Genomic DNA, 8,193 nt, shown 5'->3' with positions numbered 1-8,193 from the left:
TGTCATTCCTGACATAGTAAACCATGTGGTTGTCAGATTCAAAATAGCCAATACCAGTCCATTTCAGCTCACTAATGCCTAAGATATCAATGTTTATGCATTCCATTTCATTTTTGACAATTTCCAATTTTCCTAGATTCATACTTCATACATTCCATGATCTGATTATTAATGGATGTTTACAACTGTTTCTCATCATTTTGAGTTGTGCCCCATCAGAAAATGAAGGTCCCGAGAGCTTTACTCCCATGGGCTTTACGCCATTTGTGTCATCACGGTCAACCATACTTTTCATAGTCTTATACTTTGCATAGTTTTATATGCAACCAAATAATCAAATTCGTAATTAATAACTTTCCCAAATAGATAGCCAGTATCTCTGGTGGATTCTAACAATATTTAAAGAAGAGAACAAACAAGATGGCGGATCAGGTGGAAGTGCAGTAAGGAGCTCCGCCAGCAACAACACAGAATACCCAACCAAGCAGGCTCAGGGGATGGTCACAGAACTCTGAACCACATATAAAGGAATATTTAGAAGGTTGGAAGTCTTACAGCTAAGGGAATTTGTGGCAGAAGCAAGAAATCCATTGCTTTCTAGTCCGGTACACTCAGCTGCTCCAGGTGCCGCCATCTTGGGTGAGAACAAGCGGGAGAAGGATTGGAGTGGCCACAGATGCCTGGCAGAACCACAGAGATAAAGGTGTGGACATTCTTTTCTCTTGGTAGCTGTTCATTGGTCCCTTGCTGTCAGCGCAACTCCATTCTGGTGACTATAGGGGTGCCTGAGCTAGTAGGCTCCCCAGCCCCACCCTCGGAGGGTTCTACTATGCATGTGCACAGATCTCCTAGAAATTTAAAGAGACAGTTTCCAATTAAAACCAAACGGTCACAGCTGGCCCTGAACTGTTTACAACTAGAAAAAAGGCCTGAACGGGGATTGTGGAGTGGGACAAGCAAACAAAAAAGGAAATAAACCAAAAATCAAATCCTAAGTTACGTCAAAACGACAAACAGTGGCATCTTGAAATTTCTGAAGAAGAAGAGTGAAAAGGGAAGCCCATTTCCTGATCACATCTACCTTGAGGCAATCTGAAAGCATAAAAATACCAAAACACATACCCATCTAAGTATCAAGGCCACAGATAACCCCTGAATATGCCCAAAAAACAGAAACAGATGACCATATCTGTACATGTCCAGAAACGAGATAAAGTGACTGAGGCAAATGAGCTGGAAGGAGACCTACACTCCATACTGGAAGATGGGCAGGCTTTGGAAATGCCGGAAAAGGAATTCAGAAAAGTGATTATAAAATGTATCAAAACACTATACAATGGAGTTGAGAAAATAAGACAGAAGTCAGGAAATCGCTACAGGAACAATCAAATAAGATCGATACAGCATTGGAAAAAATTCAAAACCTACAGAAAGAGGTCCAAACGATTAATAATGGAATATCAGAAATGGACAATATTTAAAGAAGACATTGTATGAATTCTCTACAAACTATAAATAAAGTATAAACAAAGAGAACATGTCCTTTTTCTTTCTATGAGATCACAATTACACTAATACCCTTCTTTTCGCTAGATGGAAAATGAAAAACTGATCAGGAATAGTGAGAAGAGTGTACAAAGCTAGGATTAAATTCTTTATCCACCTAAGAGGTTCTTCCAGAAAATAATGCTATTGATGAAAATAATGGGAAGAGTTGAGAAAACTAATATTAAGTAAATATCATATGGCCTGAAGTTAACAAAAGAAGACAAGAAACACCAAGAAAATAGAAATGATAGCTCTCCCAAATAATCAAAATGAAGGAAGAGACAACATATCTATGGAACTCTGACTAATTAATAAAATGGAAGAATATAGTTTAATGACAAGCTCATAAAAGTAAAAGAAAACAGAGACAAAGAACTAAAGGAAATTAGTTTTCTGGCAAGGTGGTAAAACAGGCAGATGCACTATCTAAACTCTACAACAGATATGAGAGACCAAATGAAACAGATAGAGATAATAATCCTGCAGCCCTGCGCTTCAGAGGAAAGGATAGAGAAGTGAATTGAATACCATTTTGAAGATCAAGCTGAGCAAAAGTAGCAAGAGAGGGTGCTGATGTTAATTGTCAGCGGGTCCAACAAGAAAGCCATCTTGAATTTTTGCAAGCATCATTAGATCTGGACAGTGGCTTAGCAGCACATGCACACCCTGGTGGTTGGTGATGATAAAGGTGCAAGCCTCCCTTGCTTTTCATGCCCTCTTGTTGATCAGAAGTGTGGACAACCTCACCATAGAACAGAAAAATGATATTGATAATATCTGAGGAAGAACCCAAAAGAATGATATTTAAGTACATTTAACAGATTGAGAGAAAGATCAAGAAAACTGCACATGAAATAAAGGAAAACACAGATCAAACTTAAGAAGAATTTGGGAAAACACTACAAGAATAAAGTGAAAATATAAATGAAAATTTAGAAACCATATAAAAACAGAAAATAGAAATTCATATTTAAACTAAGATTTCAATAACAGTGCATTGAAAAGGCAAAGAGTAGGATTGAAGATAAGTTTCTCAATACTAATCTATTAGAAGAACTGTCATAAAAATAACAAAGAAAATTGAAGAAAGCATTTGAATTATGTGGGACACCATCAGGAACAATTATTCTATAATCAGGAGAGACAAAATATATAAATAAAATTCTTGAAGACTTATTAGTATAGAACATTGCTAATATCATGGAAGATGAGAAGATATGTATTCAAGAGATAAACAAACCCTAGACAGGATAGATTTTAAAAGATCATGTCCAACACATTTCATAATCAAACTGTCTAAAACCAGACAAGGAAAGAATCCTCAGAAGAAACAAAAAATCGCCCACATAGGAGAACCAATATGACTAAGCCCTTACTTCTCAGTAGAAATCATGCAAGGAAGAAGGTAATGGAATGGCATATTTGACAGTCTTAAAGAAAGAAAAAAAAATGCCAACCAAAAATTATATACCCCCAAAATTGTCCCTCAAATATGATGACAAAATTAGGACATTTCCAGACAGAAGGAAATTAAATGACTTCATGAAAACCAGATCAATCTTGCAAGAAATACTAAAAGGAGTTCTTTGGACAAACAATGTCAACAACCTGAGACTGACATGGCAACATCACTCAGAAGTTAACTCAGAGATGTTGTTGTTGATGCTAGGTGCCATTGAGACAGTGCTGACTTATATCGACTCTATGAACAACAGACCAAAACATCAATCGGTCCTGTGCCACCTTTACAATTGCTGCTACACTTGAGTCCATTATTGCTGCCAATATATTTCTTTTGGGGGGTCTCCCACTTTTTCATTGTCCTCCATGTTACCCAGAGACGAAATCTGGCTATCTTGGTTTTCAAGTAGCATTCTGATTGTATTTATTCCAACATGGATTTGTTTGTTCTTCTGGAAGTCCATGATACCTTTAGTATTCTTCTCCAGCACAGAACTCAAATGCATCAATTTCTTCTACTCATTGTCCAACTTTCACATGGATATGAGGCTATTGAAAATACCATGGTGCACTTTAGTCCTCAAACTTTGCTTTTGAACACTTTAAAGAGGGTATGTGCAGCAGATTTGCCTAAAACAATACATCACTTGATTTATTGACTGCTGTTTCTATAAGTCTTGAAGATGGAGCCAAGCAAAATGAAGTCTTTCACAAATTCAATTTTTTTCTCTATTTATCATAACGATATTTATTGGTCAACAGGTGAGGATATTTGTTTTCCTTATATTGAGGTGCAACCCATACTGAAGGCTGTGGTCTTTGATCTTCATCAGTATTTTTCTTCATATAATACAACTTCTCAGACTATTTTCTCAGCATACAGATTGAATAAGTATGGTGAAAGAATACAATCCTGGCACACACCTTTCCTAATTTTCAAACCATTCAATCTTCCCTTGTTCTGTTTGAGCAATTGCCTTTTGATCTATGTCCAGGTTCCTCATGAGCACAATTAAGTGTTCTGGAATACTCATTCTCCACAGCGAGAACTCATTTTCATGGTGGTGTGTGAACTCATTTTCCCTCAATGTCAGTGATTGATGTGAGCAGGTAGGTATCACCCTTACTCTTCAACCAAGTATGACAAAATCAAAGGACTGCCTGGATGACTCTTAACTCCAGGCTCCTTGGAGCCCACAATATATCATTCCATCTCTTTGGAAAGTGTAGCAAAAAAGTACATACACATATAGAGATTGGGGTCAGTACTAGACACAACTGGGGCCCTTGTTCCACTGCTAGACTGATTGTGACATCCTGGGAAATTACTTTTTTGTTTTCAGAGTCCAATTTCCTCATTTGTAAAATGTAGGTACAAATATCTGTTTTGAAAAATTATAATGGCTAAATGAAGCAATGTTTAAATGAGATGATTTACTTGTAAAATGGCATACAGTAAGCATGATACGTGTTTGTAAAATAAACAATTATATGCAGAAAAAAAAGATCAAAAGGAAATCATGAAAACAATGAATGAACAAAAATTTAAGCAAAGAAATGAAAATCATATATACCATAGTAATTGCTATCTAAGTTTGTTCCAACTCATAGCGACTCTGTATAGGGTTCCAAGGAACACCTGGTGAGTTTGAACTACCAACTTTATGGTTTAAACCAACCGTGTGGTCCAGTACATTATCCTACAGCACCAAACTTTGACTCTCTCTCTATATATATATATATTAAATGAAAGATATAATAACTGAAAATAGAAACTTAATGGAAGGTTTGAATAATAGGATTGAAAAGGCAAAAGACAGGATCAGTAAAAGGGATCACAATCAGTGAAAGACAAGGAAATTAACATTTTTTTTTTGAAAAAAGGAACAAGGAAGAAGCATAAACACCATCAAGCATAGTTCAACACAACAGTGGAACAGCATCAATTGAACCAATATATGTATCATGGGAATTATTAATGGAAAAGAGAAGAAGAATGGCACAGGAAAAAAATAGTTGAAGAATTAATGACAGGAACATTTCCAAATCTGAAAATTACATAAAATGAGATATCCAAGAAGTTCAGTAGGGTGAATCATGTAGGATAAGCACTGGACTGCTAACTGCAAAGTCAGTAGTTCAAACCCACCTACCTAAACAGGGTTGACATGAGTCATAGCCAACTGGATGACACTTTAAAAACAACAATAAGCCACGTGATAATCAGTTTCTCAAATGTCAAATTGTTGTTATTGTTGTTAAGTTCTGTTATGTACAACAGAAGGAAACATCACCTGGTCCTTTGCCATCCTCACTGTGCCAATACATCTCATTGGGGGTCTCCCTCTATTTCACTGTTTGTCCATTTTACCTTCTCCAGGGACTTGTCCCTCCTAATAATATATCTGAACTATGACAGATAAAGTTTGGCCATTGTGCTTCTAAGGAGTATTATGGTTGTGCTTCTTTGAACACATATTTGTTTGTTCTTCTGACAGCCCATGGTACTTCTAATTTTCTTCTGCAACACCATAACTCAAATGAATCAATTCTTCTGTGGTCTTCCTTATTAATTGTCCTACATTCACATACACATGACACTATTGAACATATCAGTATTGGGTCAGGCTCACTTTAGTCCTCAAACTGATGTCTTTGCTGTTGAACATTTTAAGGTAGCAGATTTTCCTAAAGCAATGTGTTGTTTTATTTCTTGACTGATGCTTCTATGAATGTTGATGCTGGATCCAAGCAAAATGAAGTACTTGAGAACTTCAATCTTTTTTCTATTTGCCACGATGTTATTTACTGTTCCAGCTGTGAGGGGTTTTGTTTTCTTTACATTGAGGTAGTTTAAGTCCTTTTCACTTTCAGCAAGCAAGATAATATCAGCTGCACATCGCAGACTATTAATGAGACTTCCTCCAAAGCTGATGCCACATTCTTCTTATAATCCAGCTTCTTGGATTATCTGCTTGGCATACACACTGAATAAGTATGGTGAAAGAATACAACCCTGGCACACACCTTTCCTGAGGAAAGTGGTGACAGAGCAAAAGACAATATTCAAAGGCATTGAAATAAAATTAAATATCTGGCAACATTTGCCTAAGGACAAAGTTGAGAAGAGATGAGAAGGTGGATGAAATGGGATAAGGAACCACAGGGAGGAAGCAGCATAAATGTTTGCATGGAGGGAAGGAGGGAATTGAAATCATTTAGATGAAAAAAGTCTATTACTTGTTTCATGCAAAACTGATTGTCTGTAAACCTTCATTCAATTCACAATAAAAAAGTTTTTAAAAAATTGAATACCAATTTATCCTGAAAAACCTTAGAGGCAAGAAGAAATAGAATGACACTTTTAAAGTGCTAAAAGAAAGGAACAGTCAAACAAGAACATTATATTTAGTGAGGCTGTTCTTTAAGAATAAGATTGATGACAAAATAAAAGAAAATTTAGAAACATACGAAAACTTTAAACAGAAATTCAAAAGAATAATATTAAGATTTCAGAAATGAATAATGCATTGAAAAGCAAAGAATTGAACAAATGGAGGGCAAAATTAGAGGGGTTGAAGATAAATATCTCAATACTAATCTGTTAGAAGAAAAATCAAAGAAAAGACTGAAAAAACAAAGCAAAATAAATTAACAACACAGATTTTTGCAGGATAACATGAAGAGGAAAAACTTACATGTGATCAAAATTGTCAAAGATTTCTTGGAAGGGAATTACCTTAATAATATGAAAAATAAGATGTACATTCAAGAAGTTAAACAAACCTCAAAAAGTATGCTGGTGTTGTTGTTGTTAGGTGTCTTCAAATAGGATCCAACTCATGGTGACCTTGTGCACAGCAGAACAAAACACTGCCTTGTCCTGCACCATCCTCACAATTGTTGTTACACTTGAGCCCATTGATGCTGCAGCTGTGCCAGCCCATCTCCTTTTTGCTTATTCTCTTATTTAGCAAGCATAGTGTCCTTCTTCAGGGATTGATCCCTCTTGATAGCATGTCCAAAGCAAGAGAGATGAAGTCTTGTCATCCTGGCCTCTAAGGAGCCTTCTAGCTGAACTTAGTCCAACGCAGATTTGTTTGTTCTTTCAATATTCTTCTCCAAGAGCACAACTTAAATGCACAACTCCTCTGATCCTCCTCATTCACTGCCCAACTTTCACATGCATTTAAGACTATTGAAAATAACTTGGCTGGGATCAGGGACACCTTAGTCTTCAAACTGACATCTTTGTACACTTTAAAGAGACCTTGTGAGGCAGATTTACCCACTGCAATACAATTTTTGGTTTCTTGACAGCTGATTCCATTAGAGATGATTATAGATAAAAGCAAAATGAAGTCTGTGACAATTTCAATCTTTTCTCCATTTAGAATGATGTTATTATTTATTGGTCAAGTTGTGAGGATTTTTGTTTTCATTAAATTTAAGGTGCAATCCATTCTAGGCTGTAGTCTTTACTCTTCCTCAATAAGTAGTTTAAGTCCTCTTCACTTTAGGCAAGCAAGGTTGTATGTCTGTATATCACAGATTGTTAACGACTCTTCTTCCTATCATATAATTTTTCTCTCAGATTATTTGCTCAGCATATAGATTGAATTAGTATGGTAAAAGAATATAGCCCTGGTGTACACTTTTCCTGATTTAAAACCATTCAGTATCCTTGGTCTATATACAGGCTTCTCAAGAGAACAGTCAAGTAGTCTGGAACACCCATATTCATATTGTTATACATAGCTTGTCATGATCTAGACAGTCAAAAGCCTTTGCATAGTCAATAAAGTACAAGTAAACATCTTTCTGATATTCTCTGCTTCCAGCCAAGATCCACCTGATGTCAGCAATGATATCACTTGTTCCACGTCCTCTTCAGAATGCAGCTTGAATTTCTTGCAGTTACGTGTCATACTGTTGGAGTCATCTAAAAATTATCTTTGGAAAATTTCACATGCACGATATTATTAATCATATTGTTTCAGGATTTCCACATTCTGTTAGGTCACTTTTCTTGGGAATAAGAACAAATATGGATCTTTTCCAATCAGTTCGTCTGGAAGCTGTCTTTCAAGCTTTTTGACATAAATGAATGAACACCTCCAGTGCTGTATCAGTTTGTTGAAGTGTTTTAATGTGTATTCCATAAATTCCTGGAATCTTGTTTTT

The sequence above is a fragment of the Chrysochloris asiatica genome, unplaced genomic scaffold, assembly GCF_000296735.1.
Source record: "Chrysochloris asiatica unplaced genomic scaffold, ChrAsi1.0 scaffold00383, whole genome shotgun sequence".
NCBI lineage: Eukaryota > Metazoa > Chordata > Mammalia > Afrosoricida > Chrysochloridae > Chrysochloris > Chrysochloris asiatica.
This window is presented reverse-complemented; position numbering follows the sequence as displayed.